General features: G+C 42.5%; 1 protein-coding gene across 1 annotated transcript in view; it reads right to left on the bottom strand.

Annotated features, from left to right (window-relative positions):
• LOC311065041 (SH3 domain-binding protein 4) overlaps positions 1 to 22,723 on the bottom strand; it is a 67,901-nt gene that overhangs the window by 12,002 nt on the left and 33,176 nt on the right. The gene's annotated exons all lie outside the window — the stretch shown is intronic.

Raw genomic sequence — 22,723 nt, 5'->3', positions numbered from 1 at the left:
TTTTTTCTCTTTCAATTGCTTTTTCATTTTCCAAACAAAATAAATGAAAGAAAAAGTAATTGGAAAAACACAGCCCCAAGGAGGTGTTTTCAATGAGTCTATCATGGTTAAAATGAAGTTTGAAGTTGCAATGAGTTTATATAGAAAGGGGGCGTGTCTGATAAAATGAATGTCAAATATCTAAATACTGACAGAAGCAACTTAAAAAACTGTCTGGGGTGAAACAGAAAAGCCATAGTAGACGTTAAAACATACATGGGCAACTGGTGGCCCGGGGACCACATGCGGCCCCCACCTTAACTTAATGCGGCCTGCAGGTCAATATCGGAATACTGATATATTATTGATTTCAGCTGTTATGATTCCAAACATGCAAACATGACCCGCTTTAATAACTTCAGTCTATATTAGTAGTTTAATGACTAGTATTAACATGATATTGTCTTTTTTATGTCCAATGTATTTGTATTTAAGTTCAAAAATATATGTATGTATAAGTATAAGTATAATATAAGTATAACTAAATGCATTTGAAATGAAATACAAATGTTACTTTTCAGGATTCCAATTCAAAAATAGCAATGTGGCCCTCTGGAGTGAGTGTGGACATATAGTGGCCCTCTCCATCATCAAAGTTGCGAAGCCCTGCGTTAAAATGACCCCAAACATGTTTGAACGTGAAATATCCTTTAAAGTCATGCAACGTTCAAGACGAGGTGAATTTCTTGACTCGCGCTTTATTTTAAAGTAGCCTATTTATCGCACTCTGAATGACGGGCCTGGCTGGTAACTAGCACGATGTCTTAGCTAATAATAGTAGTTGTGTGGAGAGACAGGCTATGTGAGACAGAACAGAGACTGGGCATAATTAGTGCGTTTTACAACAGCTTGAGGCCACACACAGGAGAAATTATATGCTGCGCTGTTTTTCTAAAATGTCAGCTGGGTATTATGGATGAGGTTATGAAATTGTGTGTGTGTGTGTGTGTGTGTGTGTGTGTGTGTGTGTGTGTGTGTGTGTGTGTGTGTGTGTGTGTGTGTGTGTGTGTGTGTGTGTGTGTGTGTGTGTGTGTGTGTGTGTGTGTGTGTGTGTGTGTGTGTGTGTGTGTGTGTGTGTGTGTGTGTGTGTGTGTGTGTGTGTGTGCGCGCGCGTATGAATGCCCACATGGCTTAGTTAAATGCCAGAGAGATTGTTTCACTTTCACCAGCTCAGCAATCAGCGCGGTGAAACCCAGCATCGTCCCCCCTACTGTATAAATCATCTTCTTGTCAAAAAGTGAATGTAACTCCTGCAGATGCACTTTGGAGTTCAGGCTGATGGGGGACGGGGGGGACGGGGGGGTACTAGGCAGATCAGAATAGAGCCGAGTCACACACAGTGTGGCCGATACGCCGGGCATTGTTTAACTTTTTTTTTTTGACGACATCGGCTCGGTATCTGCAATTATGCAGCCGACATGTCCTGCACCCCCATTTTGGGCAGGTCATTATATAGCTTGAGGAACCGAAATAGAACAGTGGTTTTCAACCCTTTTCATATCAAGGTCCATTATTTATTCGGCATTTGAGCCACGGAACCACCATTTGATGAGATTTAGACTCTCAGACCCAAGACTTAGAATATTTTGTTAACGTTGGATAGGATTTTGTCCACAATTCCATGCTGTATTGATGTTTGTACCAATAGGAGAGATAACAGGCCAACGTTGATCAAAATAACAATTATTTAATTAAGTAATGCAGATGCTTAACAATAATTTAACTCTTGAGAGCGTAAAATGAAACCAAATGGACCCGTGAGGGTCCATTTGGTTTCATTTTACGCTCTCAAGAGTTAAAGATCTATAAGGCTCCATTTGGTTACCAACTCTCCATCATTTAGCTGGGGACCACCTGGAACCCCCTCAAGGACCACTGGTTGAGAACCACTGGAATAGAACATGTTGCCATTTCTCCATTGAACTCAATGGAGTTACTCGTTCGTTTCTGTCGCCCCTTTTACTTTGAATGGTGTTCCACGTTCCCGATTGGGGAACATTTTCAAAAAATAGCAAAATGATAGCATAGAAGCTCACAACATGTCGTGTTGTGACATGTTATAAGCTTTTAGATGATCTGTTTTAGAATTATTTTGGAATAGGGCTTATATGCTGTCTTGACCAGGCTCTCCCAGCACCTGATACTAAGAATACTAGGCTCTCTAGTATTTCCCTCTACACAAAATCTCTTCACCAAAAAATAGCTTATCTACAAGCTCACAATGCATCGCGTTGCCCAACACATTGTGAACTTGTAGATCTGCTATTTTCGTTGAATGTTCGCCGCCCGGAATAGGGACACTGTGGGCAATAACGTTCAATTTATGTGTTTTTTTTATTATCAAGAAGCTATTTGTGTTTATTTTTATATATATATTTTTTTCTTTTAAGTAAAACGTTTTTCAAAGAGATTAAGATTTTACTCATTTTTTTCTTTTTACAAAATATCGAGTCAAAAGATTGTTAAAATCGGCAGTCTAGGACTCTCCAGAATCTGTATCGGACCTGGCATGGGTCAGATCACACGTGTGTGTTTGCACAGGTGGAGACGTTCTCAGCCGAAATCCCTTTCTCACCTCAACACGAGAGGCACCCTGAGCACATCAATCTCAAATGTGAGTGGGAAACAAAGTATGCTTTTGTTGTCATAAACACCTCGCTAAGAAAAATACATGGCTTTGCCCTCCGCCCCCGGCTTCAATTTCTCTCCTATTATTTCTCAGACCCATCATCGTTTCCGTCTCGGATCGCCCTGCCTGGCTCCATTCCCATCTGCCTCACTTACACTATATCTCAATCAAACCTTGTGGGCTTTGGCAATTTCTTTCCTCTTAACCTGCTTTCTCTGGGGGAGGGGGGGGGGACTGCGCTCTCCATTGCTGGGTTTCTATAACCTAGTCAACAACGGCATGTCTGCCCCCCATCCCCCCCCACCGCCGGGCAAACCCCCTGGAAGCAGAACATAGGGCTGTAGAGACGTTATGACATTATGGGGTATACGACTGTCATCCACACTCAGCCCTCTGCATGAACCCTCTGCCTTCAATACCAGTCACTGCATGAAAAGGGTAGCCTCGCGTGGCCAGACAATATCACACGACACACTGCGTGGATATTAGTCTGGTCCCTATCAACGATAGATTTTTTTCCAAGGGGCGGTTACAAAAAGATCCAAATAAGGTGATAAGCCCGCCCACATTTGGATACTGGGCCCTGATTGGTCCCTCACGACTTCGGAGGGAGAGAAATGAAATCTCTATTGAGGGGGGCCAGACCTAATCTGCCGAGGGCTAAAGTGCGATGCAATTTTGCAAAGGCAGATTCGTCTGGAACCAGGCTATGAAAAGGGGGATAAAATGTGAATCTATGGGAAGAAGTATTTCCCCAGTCAACATATACATTTTGAGAGTAAAAGGAAAATACACCTCACCTGAAAGATAATATACGTATATCTACAGTTTAAATGCCTGGGTATGTGTTGTCCCCCTTGCTTCCTGCTATAGCTGTGTGTGTGTGTGTGTGTGTGTGTGTGTGTGTGTGTGTGTGTGTGTGTGTGTGTGTGTGTGTGTGTGTGTGTGTGTGTGTGTGTGTGTGTGTGTGTGTGTGTGTGTGTGTGTGTGTGTGTGTGTGTGTGTGTGTGTGTGTGTGTGTGTGTGTACGTGAGAGAGAGATATCACTAAATATATCTTATTTTTTTTACGTTTCCTACAATAATTTGTATTATTTGAAAGAAAAACATAGAAAGAAATTCAGAAACAAAACACCTCTGAACAATATCTGAAATAATCGAAACGTTCCATAAATAAAAAACCCTGAAGAAAATAGTGAAAATAGCAGATCTACAAGCTCACAACCCGTCGCATTGCGATGCATTGTGAGCTTACAGAACAGCTATTTTCACTATTGACTATGGCTTAAGTGTTTACTTCATGTAGTTTGGTTCCCGGGCATTATACCAAATAGATTTTTTTCAGGTCTCGACTCGGCAGCTAAAACGTTTGGGAACCACTTTCTTCTATAGGAACCAGCAGTGTGAGAGAAAAAAACAGCACAACGTACACAAACAAGCTGAACCTCTGGGGAGGAAAGAGAGATATGTTGCACTGTCAGCACTTTGACACACCCAGCAAGTTAGCCATTTAAACCCTATGTACTTGGTTGTCCGGGGTCCCCCAGGGCTCTGTACTTGGCCCACACATAACTTGAACCACAGGTTATTTGTGTTTATGTTGTACTTATTTTTTGTTGAGTGGATATACGTCAAAGGTTCTCAAATAGAAACTTATCAAATCTATGTTTTTCAAATTGATTTTAACATTTTTCACTTCTTAAACCCTACAGTATGTATTTGGTTGTCCGGGGTCCCCCAGGGCTCTGTACTCGGCCCACACATAACTTGAACCACAGGTTATTTGTGTTTATTTTGTACTTATTTTGTTGAGTGGATATACGTCAAAGGTTCTCAAATAGAAACTTATCAAATCTATGTTTTTCAAATTGATTTGAACATTTTTCACTTCTTGAAGAAATATCGGTCAAAACATCGGGTTCAGACCAAAAAAAATGACATCAGGTCGGATTGAGTGATCAGGGCAACCACTGTCTGTGGAACAATGGTGAGCTTGTAGGCTATTTTCGGTTATTTTAGACATTACAGTATGTGCGCATATTCGCCCCCTATTATGACATGCCAAAAATAGCGACGCTACTCTGTAGATTGTCAGGAACAATCTGGGGGGGGGGGGGGGGGGGGCATAGGGCTGCGGAAGGAGAAGCATGGCCCTGGGGGGGAATGTGGCGGTGAGGGAAAAAATAGAAGAGAGCTGTGTTAAGAAGAAATGACAAAGCGCAGAGCTCTAATCACACATTAATCACCCCAGAGGCCCTCTCAGTCTGCAGCTTTCAAAGTCATCCCCCCAGAAATAGGATGTCATTATAACTCCCATGCCCCTTATCAAGCCTGAGTGATCTCGCTGGAAATTATTCAAACGATGATCGGAACGAGGGTCTGTGTGAAGGAGATTATGTGATTGCTTTGAAACTTGTTTCAAAAAAGTACAATTAATAAAAATGTACACACACAAAAAAAGCACTAAATAATTGATGGAACCTACAGATCCTTTGCTGAATCATAACCCGTTATCCTCAGCCATATTTGATTGTTTTGTCATAATGATGGTGTCGTGTGGCTTGTAGATACTATTCTATTTTAGCATTTAAAAAAAAATCATTTTCACCTATAATGACGAGCCCAAAACAGGGATGCCAGGTTGAAAGTTGTTTTTTCTTTACTAACGGGAGGAGTGGAGCAGACAGTCTTTGCTCGTGTAGACATGAGGAAAATTCTAAATAGATGCTCAGGACAAAAGGTCATGGCAGGATATAGTCTTAAGCCAGTAGAGGTTCTTGTAGTGTAGATGACTCCCTTACCTTTAAACAAAAAAGGTAAGGGAAACTTATAGGGCTGGGCTATATGACGTCAAATAAATCAGCCCCCTCTTTAAGATATAATGACATACTGACGGGTGCTCACAATACATGCATTATATTATGTGCATTGTTTTCTATGCAAACTATAACAATTGTCAGGGTCTGGAACCAAACATGATCCTCAGCACTGACGTGCTGAGACACACAACCCTCTGTGAACAAAGAGGTTCACGTACACAGACAACTCGGTTCAAAAGAAAAGGTTACAGTCAAGTTTAAACCCCCAAAAGCCCAGAAGGTGAATCCAAAATATCAAACACTCAAAAGATCTAACAAAAAAGCGAAAAAATAAATCGACAACAAAAAACAAGTAATCCAACTGAAAGTAGTGTCAAAAGAAGGTCAGTGTCCAAAGGCAACGATCTCACAAGTAAAGGCCAGTCATACACGATGTACGATCAGAGGCTATCAACATACACAAAAGTGAAGAGACAGCAGTCGTACATCCACTGACCTGAACAAGAAACGGACGTGTCTGTTTCTTGCATTCACTGGACGTCTAGGGGTGTAAAGCTCTGACCTCACGATTCAATTTGATTACTATTCTTTAGGAAAGGGGGATTAAAGAAAAAAAAGTAAGTTTGACCAATCCAAATACTTAAAATAAAAGATAATCTAAATTAGTATTACTTTAACATTACTACTGAGCAGCAGTGGTAAATAAAGTTACAAGGCAAGAGGAAGACACGCAGTATGCCTTTAGCCTTCAGTAGACACCTGGACCATTAATGCACCTTGCATGTGGGAAGAGGAAAAGTTGCAAGTCAGAACAGAGCTTGTTTATAGTAGACCCACTGGTTTTTGACAGCTAACATTCAAACATATTAGTAACTTTTTAGAGATAAGTTTTGCCTTTACTGTTTTTAATTTGAGGGTTCCCCCTCTATTCACTTTTACATTTGATACAAAGAACATAAACATGAGTTTGTCTCTCAGAGCTTTTATTAGTATTAGACAACTTCTACGTTTTCACTAAACCATGAGAGTTATGACCCTTCTTTTATGATAAATGCATCTATAGTGTATTTCCACCAGCAATTAACAGCTCACATCCTCCACGGTTTTAACATTAAAGCATACGTTTAGCACTACTGTTTATGGTCGGGAATTGGAACCTAGCCTACTAGTGTAGTGTAGGCTATACTGTACCTCTCCATCTACACAATTAGATCCATTACCTGGAGTTATCCATAATTGACTTCTGTATACCGATGACCTTACAGTAAACTTACCCAATCCGTGCTGCATTCAATTTAGTCCGAATGACACAATGGAGTCTCGATAAGACAGGGGAAGATGCGGTGCCGAATTACTTGACAACCAGCACACATTAACCGACCACCTCCTGCCCCATCTTTTTTGCAGCTCTACACTGATCTCATATAAGGCAAACCTGGACAGAGAGCAGGGGAGTGACATGCAGCAGGTGGTCCGGCCGGCGCAGTCAGGCATTGGAGCCCATGTGGTAAGCGTCCTAACCATTCATCTCTTGGGTCGCCTGAGCTCGCTGTTTCTTTTGGTTTCGTTTCTCCTTTAAACGGGCTCGCTTCTTCTGGCGGGCTCGCTGTTGCTTGGTAGTCATGCCTGCCAGTTCCCACCTGATGTTGTGTGGAAGTCCTGACTGCTCCACTCCGTACTGAATGACCGCTAGCTTGCATAAGGTCTTCAAAGTGGGACTCAAGTCTAAGATATACACGTCGTCCACCTCGCCGTGGTATGTGCCTCTGGATGTGTATCCCTTAAAGAGGATGATACGATCTCCCACCATGCAACAGCACATAATCCCTGAATAAGGGCGTTTCCCCTTGGGCTTAACCTTCTTCCAGGAGAAGGTCTCTGGGTTGAATTTCCACAGATCATTGAAGGTTCGGTTCCTATTGTTGTTGCCGCCAAATATGTACAGCTCTCCATTGTGCGCAAAGGCCGAATGAGCGCAGCGTGGCTCTGGAAGAAGCGGTGCAGTAGGCGTGCTCAGCCAGCAGTTGGTCTCTGTGTCAAACACCCCGATGTTGTTGTCCTGGTCCCATATGCCCCCAAATACAAACATCTTTGTCCCGATGATGGTGGCAGAGTGACGTGCCGAGGCAGGCGGCACTGTGCCTGTGGTGTCGAGTAAAGACCAGACCATTGTCGTGGTGTCCAGCTTGTAGATGTAATTAGTGCGTTTAGCCACCTGGGTAAATCCTCCATAGATGTACATGGCCTTCCGTAGGACACAGGCCGAGTGGTCGTAATTCCATTCCGGGATGGTCCCGGAAATCCTCGGTTTAAACCATCGGTGGGTGTCCACGTCAAACGCATAGAGCGTGTTGCAGCAGCTCTCCGTGCTGCTACCGACTCCCCCCCAGATGTAGATGGTGTCCTCTATCAGCACCGCCGTGTAGTAGGAGCTGACGGGGGGAACTTCGGGGCGACTTCCGGTAGTCACCGGGGGAAGCTTCTTCCAGCGCAGGGACACTGTGTTGAAGACGGCGTGCACGTCGTTGTGAACGTCGGACAATCCAAAGGAGTACACCTTGTGCCCGACGGCCAGAGCAGCGAGAGAAGTCTTTGCACCAAAGACGTTGTGTCTGGCCGCTCTGGCGGTGCTCAGATGCACCGTCCAATGCAACATTGCACACACCAGCAGCTCTAACCTGAATGGATCGATGGCGTCTTTTGCTCCGTAACCAGAATGAAGTCCAAATATGTGTGCTTCACCTTACATTGGTACAGCAGAGCAAACGTCACACGATGCCTGGCCAATCCGCAAAGCTGATGGGTTGGTTTGGCCAATCAGGGAAGCCAAATTCCATTGGCCAGTCAGAATTATTACATAATAATAATAATCACCTGATCGCAATTATTTGAGATAAGCGCAATTATTTAGCATAATTATTACAACTAGACCATACCCGGTCGGCGCAGCGCAGCCGTGGGGGGATATGCGCACATGATCTGGCAACCCGGGAGGCAGTTCGTCCCATAGCTGGGCAGCCCCGTAGCCATGGCGACAGTGTTTGACACCAAAACGCTAATAAGAAGCTGAGATTTGATGAAATTGAAAAACGGGCTTCACAGTTGTGTTCAGATGGTAATGGTCAATGGCTGTGTGCAAAATCAGAGCAATTGGTCCAGCCAGTGAGGAGAACCGGGTATCTTCACGTACTCACCTACGCACCTACTCACCACTACAGAGGTTACTAGAATTATAGTAGGATATTTCCACTCATCTATATATAAAATTGTTGGATGAAATTAACAGAAATGCCATATTTCCGTCATCAACATGTCATTGTGTGTTCTTTTTAGACACTTTTAACTTAATTTACGGCGATAGTACTTTATTTTGATTATTGGTAACGGTCATTTCTTTTTATATTTACGTTATTTGTCATATCTGCCCTGTGCAATGTTGGTTTACAAAGCCCTAAAGGCAAACTTGTACATCGGCTATTTTCAAATAGCCCATGTATTAAGCTGAAGTGGTTACATTGATTTTGATGCTATATATTAACACATTTTAATGGGGGCCCCCTGGAACCCCCTCAATGACCCCTGGACTTCCCAGGACCCCACTTTGATAACCACTGGTCTAGCCAGACAACGTCTGGTGAGTGGTGACATCTAAATTCGATGTATGGGCAAAACTGGGAAACAAGAAAAAAGATTTTGTAACTGAACCACAGGGAGTTTAAAATGGAGTAGTTAACACAGGATCCCCTTCGGCCAAATTGAGCTGATCATCTTTTACTTTAAAAGATTGCCGACATGGCAGATGGGCTTTAAAATCACAGAGGATCCTGGCAATTATTACAAATGACTGGATGTCCCCAGGTATTACTGGCCCTGTCCCCGATAAGGCTCATAATCATATATCACATGGCCTGGCTGGATGTCTTTCTTACATAACAATGATCTAATTTGAGTTAGGACCCGGGGAAGAGGGGTGGTGGTGGTGGGGGGGGGCATGTCTATGGTCGATAGAGGTGGGGTAGATGGTGGAAGTGAGCCAGAATGTGTCTCTACTTGCTCAGAGAGGATCAGAGAGCTGCAGATGTTTCCTGTCCCATTGTTATGAACCTAAACAGAAGCGCCAGTTATGGACCTGCAGGCGCCGCTGGTCCACACCACCTCCTTGTCCTCCGACCCCCCCCCCCGACCCCCCGACCCCTGCTAATATAGCCTGCTGGTCCCAACAGCAGGCTATCATAGGCGGACGCTGAAGTGACACTTTCTATTTGGGGGTACGTTGATAACTGGTGTCTGCTGAGCCGTGAGACAGTGTTGATTTTGTCAACTAAAACTATGACGAAAAATGTTACTTTTTTTCACTGACGAAAACTAAATAAAAACTAAGCTACAATGACTAAAGCTAAGACTAAATATATTGACAATTTCGTCAACAAATAAAAGCTAGACTAAAATGTTAGGGAGGGACGAGTGGAGAAGAGATCCAGTAGAACTACAAGACAAGTCATTTTATGTTTGGTTGCGCTCGGGTGTTGCGCTTGAAAATAGCAGATTTACAAGCTTGCGTTGTGAGCTTGTAGATCGGCTATTTTCAGCATGCAACCAAGTATAAAATCAGCCATTGCGACGCCATCAAGGCCCGCAAAAAAATACATTTTAGTCGACTAAATCAACTGTAGATTTAGTCGACTATAATCTTATGGTATTTAGTCGACTAAAAGTAGACACAAACTAAAACATTTCAGATGACTAAAATTATGACTAAAACTAAATCAAAATGTGCTGTCAAAATCAACACTGGTGTCTGCTGAGCTGTGAGATGGACTAAAAACCCGGAATGGCCTAAAGCAGTAAGGGTATTCAATTAAAATGAAAAGAGGTCCCGTCACAGACATTTTCTCCCCAGCAAGGTCTGAAATATCATAATGTATACTTGTGCACTACGATTCAGAGGTACATGTGGTGGTTGTGGCATGGCTATGAAATGATGCAATGCAGCGATGCACTTTCACTCTCTTCAGGCATACACACCAAACGAGAAGAAAAATAAAAAGCAGCCTAATCATAAAAGTAGCACAATAAGCTTCTCAAAGTAAGACTAAAGTAAAGAATAAACTTTGAAAAAGTGCTTAGTTTGAAAAATAACTATTATAACACAGTTTTAATCATTTAAGTCCTATATACTTTGTGAAACAACAATACAAACAGTGACTTTTTTTTCCCTTCTATTTTCACCAAAAATAGCCGATCTACGATAGGAGAAAGCTGGCTCTCAACTGTATTTGGGGTGACCACAGTAAGTAAGCAGGTCGGAGGGGCTTATTGTCGGTATCAGCCGAGAACGCAGGAGTCTAATCCCGTTACACACCGAAGCCGTGCTACTCATTCGCTGAGTTGGCGGTGCCCGGGATCGAAACCCATGATCCAAAGGCGAGAGCTCTACCGACTGAGCTACCCTAAAGCGGTGTTCACTCTCCATTCCGACATCTCACCACTCCGACTAGTGGCTTCCGCATGCGGTTAGGGTTAGGTATAGGGTTCGTCAACGTCGGAAAGGCGACATGTCGGAAAGGAGAAATGCACCCCCCTAAAGCACACTAAAGGCTGTTTGGGAATCAGAAGGTCCAGCAAGACAATTCTACTCACTCTGCGCTGTATTAATAGTGCCTCTACTGCTCACGTACAGTACAGTATGTGCAAATGTATAGTGACAAAAAATACCCCCCACAACATTATGTATTATTATATGGAGCCAAATAGGGCTGAGCAGTATATCAATATTGTATCAATATCATGAAAAAAGGGACTAGATATCATCTGGAATTATTGTATTACCATATGGCATAAGTGTTGTCTTTTCCTGGTTTTAATCACTTAAGCCTCCTTTTATTCTTTCAAAAAGTGGCAAAACTGTTTTGTGATATTTGAATGTATGCATATCGCTCAGCCCTATAGAGCCAAACCTGGTCAAGGTGTGTGTGTAGTGCTACTTATAGGTTAGACCAGGGCAATGTGTGTGTGTGTCAGACACAGTCCGTAGCAGCTGAACGTGGCAGGGTCAGTTGCTCCAAAATACTCTCTTCAGTGCAACATTTTGCTTGGCGAGCAATCGGTTCCATCTGGAGAGGTCCAGCACGTGTCCCCACTAGAAGGTCTCCATGTGTCATCACCTCCTTCAAAAAAAAACCTGACAGCTGGCTGAGGATTGGATTCTGAATGAGCAGCAGCAGCAGGAGCTGCTGTCCAAAGGGAGAAGCTGGCAAAGCGTTTTTCGTTTTTTTCTCCCCCTGAAGTTTCAAATCAGCTTGTCTGTGTACATCTCTCTCACCCCGAGTCTGTTCCTGCACTATTGGGGGGAAATGTGTCTCTCCCTGAAGGTCTTCCGTGAACACTTTACAGTTTCCTCTGGACGCAGTGGACAGCTGTAATTACACAAACTGAAATGTTCTTTGCCCCGTAGCTTTAAATTTAGTTTTTTGTAGTAGTGCTTGACGTTGGCGCTTTTAGTTGACTGCCGATCTGCAATGTGGGCACTAGAGATGCGCGGATCGCGGTTTTAACCGCGGTTGCCACGGATAACCGCAGTTTTGGTTGATTTGGGTCAATCAAATATAATTATTAATTAATATTGGATAAACCGCAGGTGAAATAATGCAGGAATTAAATTAATGATATCTATCTATTGGCCTATTATAGCTTTTACATTTTACAAAATTATATTTTTACAAATTAGCCGCCTACTGCACGTTGCTTTGCAGGCAGCCAGTGTTGCCAGATTTTGCGAGAGATATAAGCAACCAGGTCTATAGAAACAAGCCCAAAAGTCGCTTATAAAAAGCAGACATGTCGTCATTCACTGCTGCCATTTTTCCTTTTTCTCCTTGTTGATGACATGTAGTATTGTGTAAATTTGTTGCTATGTTGATGAATTGAATACATAGGACCACAATGGAAACAATTCCACAGGACTTTTTGGGGCTTATCCTTTTAGCCTTAAAGCGGTAGTTGACCCAAAACATTACTTTTTTTCTATGGATTACTCACCCCATGGAGACTTGAATTCATGGATATTGTTTTGTTTTTGTCACATTCCTAAGCCAATAATGTGATGACCAGCGGATAGGCAGCGGTTCCGGTAGGAGACCCAAAGGAGACTCTTTGTGTCTCCTACCGGACGCGCTGCCGGTCATCACATTATTGGCTTAGGAATGTGACAAAAACGAAAAAATATCCATGAATTCATGTCTCCATGGGGTGAGTAATCGATAGGAAAAAAATGTTATTTTGGGGGTAAACTATCCCTTTAATGTCTTACTGTACCACATGCTGTTAACATGTCTTTCATCTCTACCAAAGTGACCTTTTTCATCATTATTATTATTCCTTAAAATCATGAAACATCTAGATGTAGGATTGTTAGACCTGAGCCGAGGTAATACTCCTGATGTCACAATGTAGCCTAAAAGTAGACGGTAATGCTCTAATTTGTTCGACTAGAAGTAGTAGTACGTTTCCTTAAAACCCCCGAGGTCATTATAATTCTTACAGACAGTTTAATCAGTCTAGTAAAACACGACTAAGTACAGTAAGTACCTCCTATTTCTCGCTTTTACAGTCAAGATTACATAACATCTCCTCCCGTATTAACTGAGAGAAACCGGGTCTTTCGAGGTGAGACTCAGCAGTGTGCTTAAGTCTTTAAAAATGCAGCAAATGAATATATACAGTACATCCCTGTATAACCTAATTGGTGTCATTTGTAAGGATATGTGGGGCCTAACTATTTTCATAAAGCCAGATATCACAGTGGTCTTTAATCTCAGCAGCATGCCTTCGGGGGGTTACTGTATAAGTAAACTGCTTTAGAGCCACAATGTAGGCTAATTTCCTTCCTGTGAGCCGGAGCGCCTGTGTTATAACAAATGCCACAGCAGAGAAAAGGCTACTGTACATTGTTTAAAGCTCATATGCCCAAAACTGTTACTTTTCAGGATTCAAATTCAAAAATAGCAAAAGTAGCAGATCTACAAGCTCAAAACGCGCCGCTTCGCGACGCGTTTCGAGCTTGTAGATCTGCTACTTTTGATGCTTTTGTGTGAAGCTGTAGTAGCCTATGATCAAGTAGGACGTTCATTTACGAAAAAACACAAAATGTTAGAACATGGAGATATAGGAGGTTCCTGCCCGACAGCAACATTATAATGCTAACATACACACGTTTGTGTGTATGTTAGTGCTTGAGTTTGCTTGAGGAGTGAACTCATTCACTCCCTCTCCTCCCCGTCTCTCACAAACACTGCCGCAGAGCTTGTACAGTACATCTGCTATTTAATTATTATTTTTTTGTAATTATGTAATTTTCTTTTCACAAATCTTCTCATCTGGGGGTCCCTGGCACAAAACATTTTCAGATGGGGGCCAAATACATGACAAGAAAAAGTTTGAGAACCACTGCTTGACCATTTACATGTATTTTCATTATTGGTCCCTGTCATTGTGAGTCATTTATGTTTATATTTCAGTAATAGGTAATATTTGAGTTATTTATTATATCTGCCCTGTGCAATTGTTTGTTTACAAAGCCTAAAAGGTAAACAATTACACAATTAATTGCTAAGCAACTGATCTTGCTAATTGATCGTAAACAGCCCTACCTGCATATTATGCTAACAAACATGCACACGTTTGTGTACAAGTGTGTTTGCTTGAGGAATGATTCACTCCCTCTCCTCCCTGTCTCTCACAAACACTGCAGCAGTGCGTGCGTGTGCGCGCACACACACACACACACACACACACACACACACACACACACACACACACACACACACACACACACACACACACACACACACACACACACACACAGCCACACAGCCACACAGCCACGTGACTGGCTCATATCCAGCACATGGGTAAATAAATCCCACCTGTTCAAATATATATGTCACCTGTCCTGCAGGGGTCTGGGGGTCTTTGTGAATTCCCGGATAACAGGACACATGATTGAGTGGGGGTTAATGGGGACAAACCGTGGACTCTAACAACCATTCTGCCCTCCAAAGACAGACTGACAGAAAGGGACACATGACTGACAGGCGAGGGCAACCGAATGACGACGCAGTCTCGATTGACAAGAACCCACACTGTCACTCAAGGACAAGAATAACCGCGGTGTTGGTAACTGGAGAGGCCACAAACACACAGAAAGACCAATAGGCTCTATGTGCAGGAGCCATATTGGAAAGAAATTGGGCCTCTTCCTTACTTTCTTCACAGGTGTTCCCAATGATACTAATGAAGGCTCTGTTCCATTTAGTGTAGCACAGTGGTTCTCAAACCTTTTAATTTCAAGGACACGCATAACTCTGACGGGTCCTTACGGGTCCATTTGGCTCCATTTGTACACTCTCAGAGTTACACACCTGTAAGGGGACATTTGCAACCCCCTCAAGGAACCATGAGGGTCCCTGGACCACACTGGTGTAGCAGAGTGTTTCCAGTGAGCCATCATGCAACAATATCAGAACCCTGACTCTGTTTGACCAGAATGGAACTGAGCCTTCATTTAGTATCATAGGTAACACCTGCAAGGAAGTAAGATGAGGCCCAATTTCTTTCCAAAATGGCTGCTGTGCATAGAACCTATTCATGGTTCATACAGCAACCCAACTCAGCTTGACCATTCCTTCCCACACACTCAAAGGGTTTCTGTATAAATATAACATGACATAAACGTTAAGGAACTGCTTAAAAAATAGTCCTTAGACCTCCTTACACGAGACAAATAAACAATCCGAAAATGCTTTGGTGAATATTCAAAACTGTTAATTAATTCATAATATATCAAACTATTAATTTTAGTGATGCTTCATTCACACAGGTTGATGCTTTTAGTCACAACCTATTGACCTTGTTTGGAAAAAACAAAAACAAAGAAATATCGCCACTTTATCACTGTGTAATGTTCACTTTCTGTGTGGATGTACATGACACAAACAGCAGTTTAAATTAATCACACAAAATTAATGTTCTCGGTGTGTGAGGACCATAACGTGCAACCTTTGGTACAGTGTTTCTAAACAAGACTTGTGTTGTTACAATGTCTCCCAGAGCAAGAGCTAGAGAGAGAGAGAGAGCGCTGGGGCAGTGTTCCTCTGTTTCGGCTGGCCAGGGGCTTTTGTTTTAGTTGAATAATGACAGGGAAAGGCATTGAGCCATTGGCCACTTGGCAGGGCGATGCAACATGATAGATGTGTAACCCCGCATCCTTGAGGAGCCCCAGTCGTTCTGCCAAAGTCTATACCGACCGAGGCACAGGGTTTGTTGCTGTTATACGCTGCCTGCCAGAGGGCTGTATAATGTAAATCTCCACACATACAGTCAGACTCAAATGAGCAGCTAACACATTGAGAATTCATATATGCATGTCATCGCCTAACAGTGTGTAAAGCAATCAATGGCTACGTATTCATTATTATACAAAATCGAATTCGACCGAGCCAGCAGATATGTTACTCTTTACGCTTAGGGTTGCTTGTGACAGCGAGCCTGTTTGTCGAACCACTAGGCCGGTGATTATTCTTAAACTTTTTGTTATTTATTTCAACGCTCCCCAGTAAGATATGATCCTCTGTTAATTTACCCCATTAAGACCGGGAACGCATCTGTGTCACTTGAGATTTCTTTGGCTATTCAAAAATAGCAGATCTACAAGCTCATAGCGCGGCACCGAGTGCCGCGCTATGAGCTTGTAGATCTGCTATTCTTTTTTTTAAAGCGTGAAAATGTGTGCACATCTTTGAATGTATGTATTTTTTTAAAGCAAACATTTGTAACTCAATTCTTTGCTTCTGGGGGTCCCTGGAACAAAACATTTTGTGTTCGCTTTAAAAAAGATATAATCAAAGATTTGCATACATTTTTCAAGATTTTTCAAAAACTAGCAGATCTACAAGCTCAAATAGCCAAAGACATCTAAAAATGACACATGCGTTCCCGATCTTAATGGGTTAACTCAGAGAGTGTACAAAAATGGAATCGAATGGACTGGGTCCTTTTGGTTCCATTTGTACAGTCTGCAGACTCGTAAGGCTCCATTTGGTTCCTAATTACTGTATAAATCATTTAGGGTGCTCAGCTAAATTAGTTAAAATAGCATTCACATGTGTTTAACCACTTTAACCCTTTATGCATCGGCCATTTGAAGTTGTGAATCTTGTAGATCTGCTTTTATTTAATTTTTTTCATCTTGAAAATATTTGTATTTTCAACACAAAAACTTCTATGGGGGTCCCTGGCCACAAATATTTTCAGACAAGGGTCCACGGCCAAAATTAATTTGGGGGTCCTTGACATGAAAAAAGTTTGAGAACCACTGCTCTAGGCCAGTTGTTCTCAAAGTGGGGTCCGGAGACCCTCAGGGGTAGCTTTAAGGGGTTCCAAATGGACCCTCACAGGTCTGTAACTCTGAAAGTGTACTAAAGATTGTACTTTAGTACACTCTCAGAGTTATGGGGGTCCTTGACATTAAATAGTTTGAGAACCACTGCTCTAGGCAACCGCTGCACTCCGAAGTCAGAAAGACAAGCAATCACATTACGATGCACTTTGATAGCATTGTGATTTAGAGTGCTGTCACTATTTGTTTTTTTCCATGGCACATTGTTATGGCTATATTATGTCTGCTGAGGACAAAAGGAACACGGCGGTACTTTTTTTGGACACAATGCTTCTCCAATTTCTCCACCCATAGGCAAAGTGAGGCTCTAAACGGCCGCCTGGGCCCTCATGTGACAGTGTTCTTCTCTCTATGTCCCTCTGGTAACCAGCTGTCACAGTCACACAACTACAGCCCGACTGATATATCGATCTGGCCGAAATATCATCATTATTTGACTTTTTTGATCAGTGTCTGCGATTATGCAGCCAAAGTGTCCTGATTTTTAACCATGTTTAACCTGGTGTCCCTATTTTGGGCATGATTTCAGTTTTCCAAAGTAAAAAAAATAGCCTATCTACAAGCTCCCACTGCATCACATTGCTTAATTGATTAAAAACATTAAAAAAAATATATAATTTTTTATATCAAATTCCCAGCCAAAACACTGATAATCGGTGGTCTAGGACGCCAAAATCGGGATCGGCATCGGACCCAAAAATCAGGCATTGGTCAGGCTCTACACAAAAACCTCTCATCCATGCCTCAGCACCATGCATGCCTCAGCACCATGCATGCCTCAGCACCATGCATGCCTCAGCACCATGCATGCCTCAGCACCATGCATGCCTCAGCATGGATCCTGAGGCAGGCTGAGTGCTGCAGCTCACTGAGCTCAGTGGGACTCTGTACATGGGTCCATTTAGCTCCAGATGTTGTTGCTGTGTGACATGGTTTATTCATGGGTAGTCTAAAAGCCCGATTCATACTTTGTGGCGCGACGGTGTCTCGCACCGAGAACAGCAGACCTACAAGCTCACAACGCGTTGCGGATGCGTCACGTTACGAGCTTGTAGGTCTGCTATTCTCGGCCGTTCTCGACCATGCATTTGGCTTAACTATGACATTGTGTACTTTATGTTGAGTCTGGGCGACTTTATTTTAGGCTTATTTTCTTTATTCTTATTCTTATCGTATGGCGGCACTACGTGACTAAAACCATGAACTATTAGTTTGTATCTTTATTCTTCATCTGTCTTGGTTTGGCTCTTGACAACACTGTTATCTGTACTCCGGCGCTGTTGCTGCCGCGACACCTCAATTTCCCCACAGGCGATCAATAAAGGTTTATCTTAAGTTATCTCATGTGGTTCGGTATTTGCACCTCTTGGTCTATGAGTCTCCCTTTTTGTGTGATCAATAGAGGTGTCAACGGAAATCGAGCGAAACCTAAAACTTCAAGCAATCGATCAAAGCGTGTGGAAATCGAATATATGTGTGACCTTAAAAATCCGGTCGACTTGCTTAAATGGCACCTGGTGTTTGATGTGAAGAATGCACACTGCAGTTAAAAGAAGGACGGGTACTTTACAACAGCTTGACTTTCCTCATCTTCGTTTTTTCCCAGCCATAGTGCTTTCTTGGGTTAAAAATCCTCTTTAACAGACCTTGTATTGAACTGTACTTCCCTGTGCTTGTCTTTGCAAACTGTTAACAACGTATTCGATCAATCAAAAACAGATAGCAAGTCTACAGCTAGGACTACAGTAGGGCTACATGCAGGTACAGTTGAGTTAAGCATTCACATTAGCATAACTAAAGCTGCAGTATAACGCCTAAGACCACAGTCTAGTACAGTAAAGTGTGCACGTTTTATGTCTCTGTCATTCTGAGAGGTCTTCTCAACAGCTGACACGGAACAAAGTGAAACATCGTCTTAAATCTTAATGTCTTCAAGATGTAAAATCTGACACTGATGCAAGAATTAATTGGGATAGAGAGAGAGAGAGAATTATGTTGTAAAAGTCTTCTTGTGTCCAGAACATTAGCCTCAAATGTATTATTAACGGAGCAGCGCCGGATGATTTACTGTTTTGCTAGGTTAACAGGTTCAAGCGTAATTGACCTTTCAAGCATAATTGCCCCTTGTTATTTTGGAACAGGAGTTTTGTTTTGATACTGTGCGTAAATCTTGAACGGAAGACAATTAAAGTCACTTGCAGGCAAATGAAGAGTGACCGAGAATTATAACACGTTTAAAGTCTCGCTACTGCATGGCCGCAGACTGCATTTAGTATGCTAATACTTAAATTAGCATACAAACATTTACTTTCAATGTGCTACAAAAAGGCATATGAAGCTGACAATAAAAACACACACAAATAAAGGAAAAATGTAAAGCAATGTTTAAAGAGGAGACTATAGGAGACTAGCAGGGCATCTCTGTTGTTCTGCTGGTTTGCTTGCAAAACAAAAGTCAACTTCCGGTCATGGTTGGCAATACATAATTATGCAACGTGAATATGCATATATTTGATTATGTACTGTAGTGTCTCTAATTAATGGAAGTATGCCAACAATGCAGTTCCACTATCTGAGAATCTGTGTGTGTGTGTGTGTGTTGTGTGTGTGTGTGTGTGTGTGTGTGTGTGTGTGTGTGTGTGTGTGTGTGTGTGTGTGTGTGTGTGTGTGTGTGTGTGTGTGTGTGTGTGTGTGAGCGTGCGTGATCCCTTTCTTCAAGGGATGCGTTCAGATATTTCAGGACAACAGGCATATCTTTCAGAAGCCCACAATTCTTCCGATTGGGTTCCTCCCTAAAACATAGCCTCCTCTCAGCCTCATCAAAAAGCACGCGGACAAATTAAAAGGGACTGTCAAAATGAAAATTTCGTTTGACAGTCTGAACACACTCACCCAGAAGTCGGCCCTGTGCCTTGGAATCTATTCTTTGACGAGAACTATACCCTTGAGCTTGGTAATTGCTAATTTGCAAAAGGCTGGTGCATTGGTGTTGGTTGTTCCCAAAAGCTAAACCCGCAATTTAGAACGTGATTGCAAAATGAAAGTCTTGAAAGATTCATGTAGGCTCATACACAAAACAATGAATTACACTGTGCTAACCACAAGAAATGGCACGGCTCTCTGCCCCGTCTTATATTACCCCTCCTTTCCAATGCTGAAGTTCTACTGTGTCTATAACTGTAACTAGTGTTTACAACCCTCGGTAAATTACAGTGTTTATACTCCAGCCTTTCTTCAGAGGCTGCTCCACTGTACTACGGCCATGACCTTTAACGGATATTCACAGCGAGATATCATCAAAAAGATGAAGCTAAATCAAATGGGGCGAACGGAAAACATTATGCAGGGAAGAATGGAGTCTTAACAATAGCGGGAACAGTGTTATAACATTACAATTTAAAATTAAAATAGTAAGTTCAAGTGCAAGTGACAACTAAATGATATATGATAGGCTCAACCTTTATGTTTGCTTCCAGCAACCAGAATCAGTCCACAGCTTAAACCCGAACATCCTTCTGGGGAAAACCTTCACAGGAAATAGCAGATCTACAAGCTTGTAAGCAGTGGTGTTAAGTAACAAAGTGCATTTACTCAAGCACTGTACTCAGAGGCAAATATTATACAGTACATTTACTCCACTACAAATATATGAAAACTACTAGTTACTTTGTAGATTTAGATTATTATTACAAAACACACATTACCCACTTCAGCCCTATATACATTTTGTCCATTTGTAGATCTGCTATATTCAAAAGATTTGTATACATTTCATACATTTGAAAACGTATGAAATGGTACATTCTGCATAAGGGCACGGTCACACCGCACTTTTATTTTACCTAGGGGGCGGAATCTGCCAATGCTTTGTCAATGCAAATGCGTGGATTAAAGTGAAAGATGCGCAAGACCATGAATCCATGCATTTGCATTGACAAAGCATTGGCAGATTCCACCCCATAGGTAAAAAAAAAAGTGTGGTGGGACCGCGCCCTAATGAGTACTTTCTACTTTTGGTACTTTAAGTACATTTTGACACCTATACTTTTGTACTTTTACTCAAGTATATTTTGAATTCCGGACTTCTACTTGTAACAGAGTATTTCTACATTGCAGTATCGACACTTTTACTTAAGTAAAAAAATATGAGTACTTTTTCCACCACTGCTTGTAAGTAAGTAGATCAGCTATTTTCAGCGAAGATGTTTCATTGTAGAGCCAAAACAGAAAATACACTACTAGTACAGTACAGTAGCCCCGAGGGACTGCGCTCAACAACGTACGCGGTCGCAAAGCCCTTGCCTCAAGTGAGAGATTTGATATAAAGGAGGGAGTTCAGTTGTGCCTCTAATTGTGAGCTGCCATCCGCGTCGCCCGAGGCGGCGCTAGAAAATGGCTGTCTCCAGGGCACAATAAGCACACTGAAGTAGCAGGAATTGTTGGTATAGTATGCATATTTTACGCTCTGCACAGAGATCAGCAGTTTGCCTCGCCTGTGTGTGCGAACCAAAAGCCGAACGCCAACAATCCGTTTGTTAACAATCAGATATGCAAACAGTGAGTCCACGCTCATAAACATGGCCATTTTTAGATTATTTCGGCCTACTGGAGCTGAAAACGCATTTCAGCCTAGAGAGCTTTTCCTCTCAACATCTTGCGTGTTAACCCTTTAAGAACGGGAAAGCATCATTTGTTTAATTTTAAGATTTATTTGGCTATTCAAAAATAGCAGATCTACAACCGAGTGCCGCGCTATGAGCTTGTAGATCTGCTATTTTTTGAAAAATCGTGAAAATGTGTGCAAATCTTTGAATATGTATATTTTTAAAGCGAACATTTATGACTCAAATCTTTGCTTCTGGGGGGTCCCTGGAACAACCCATTTTGAGATGGGGGTCCACATACATATCTATCTTTTCCATGTCAACAAGGACCCCCCAAAATTATATGTATTTGGCCGCGGACCGCCCATCTCAGTCAAATGTTGTTCCAGGGACCCCCAGAAGCACAGATCGGAGTTAAAATGTGTCAAAACAATTGCAGATCTACATTGCGTTGCCGGTCTAAATGGGTTAATAATTCTCCCACTCTGCACCCTTGGGGGATGTGACAAATTATACGGATGGTGGACGACTTTGGTTATGTCGAGGGGTCACGACCTCTCGTCTGCCACGGGCACATCTCTTCTCCCCACAGCGGCCCGACCTCTCGCATAATACCCATAATACCCATAATACCCATAATACCCATAATACCCATAATACCCACTGCCGGAGTCACACAGTGCTGCAAGATAGGTATCTGACCTTTTTAAATGAGGGAGGAACAGGCCAGGGGAGAATCCTTTCAGAAAAGACACACTCGCGAACGCTGCGACGGCAAAAAGCATTAGTATTAGTAATTGGATTTCATGTTAAATCTATACCTGGCAACGCATTCTTCAGCCCCTGTCACTGAAGAGTTTATGATGTTAATTAACATATCCTTTGGCGGTTTCTCTCTCCACGTCCGCCTTGTGGTGAACACACCGCTTCCAAAATCACTTTGATGATGACAAGTCAGGGCCTTTTTCATATGAGGAGTTTTGACAGCCCTTTCTGTTTTCCCCCCTGAAGGGTTTGATTCATATGTTAGGGGGGGGGGGGGGGGGGGGGTTAAACGAAGACAGAGGGTTATCAGGGCAGCCAAGCTATAAACAGGATTTACGAATGCACCTCTTACTCTGTGTAATTTAAAAAAAGACAGTGGCTTCGGTGGGCAAGGGCTCGGGGGCAAAATATTC

This window comes from Gymnoscopelus microlampas (genome assembly GCF_963454915.1).
Source record: "Gymnoscopelus microlampas genome assembly, chromosome: 17".
Lineage (NCBI taxonomy): Eukaryota > Metazoa > Chordata > Actinopteri > Myctophiformes > Myctophidae > Gymnoscopelus > Gymnoscopelus microlampas.
This window is presented reverse-complemented; position numbering and strand designations above follow the sequence as displayed.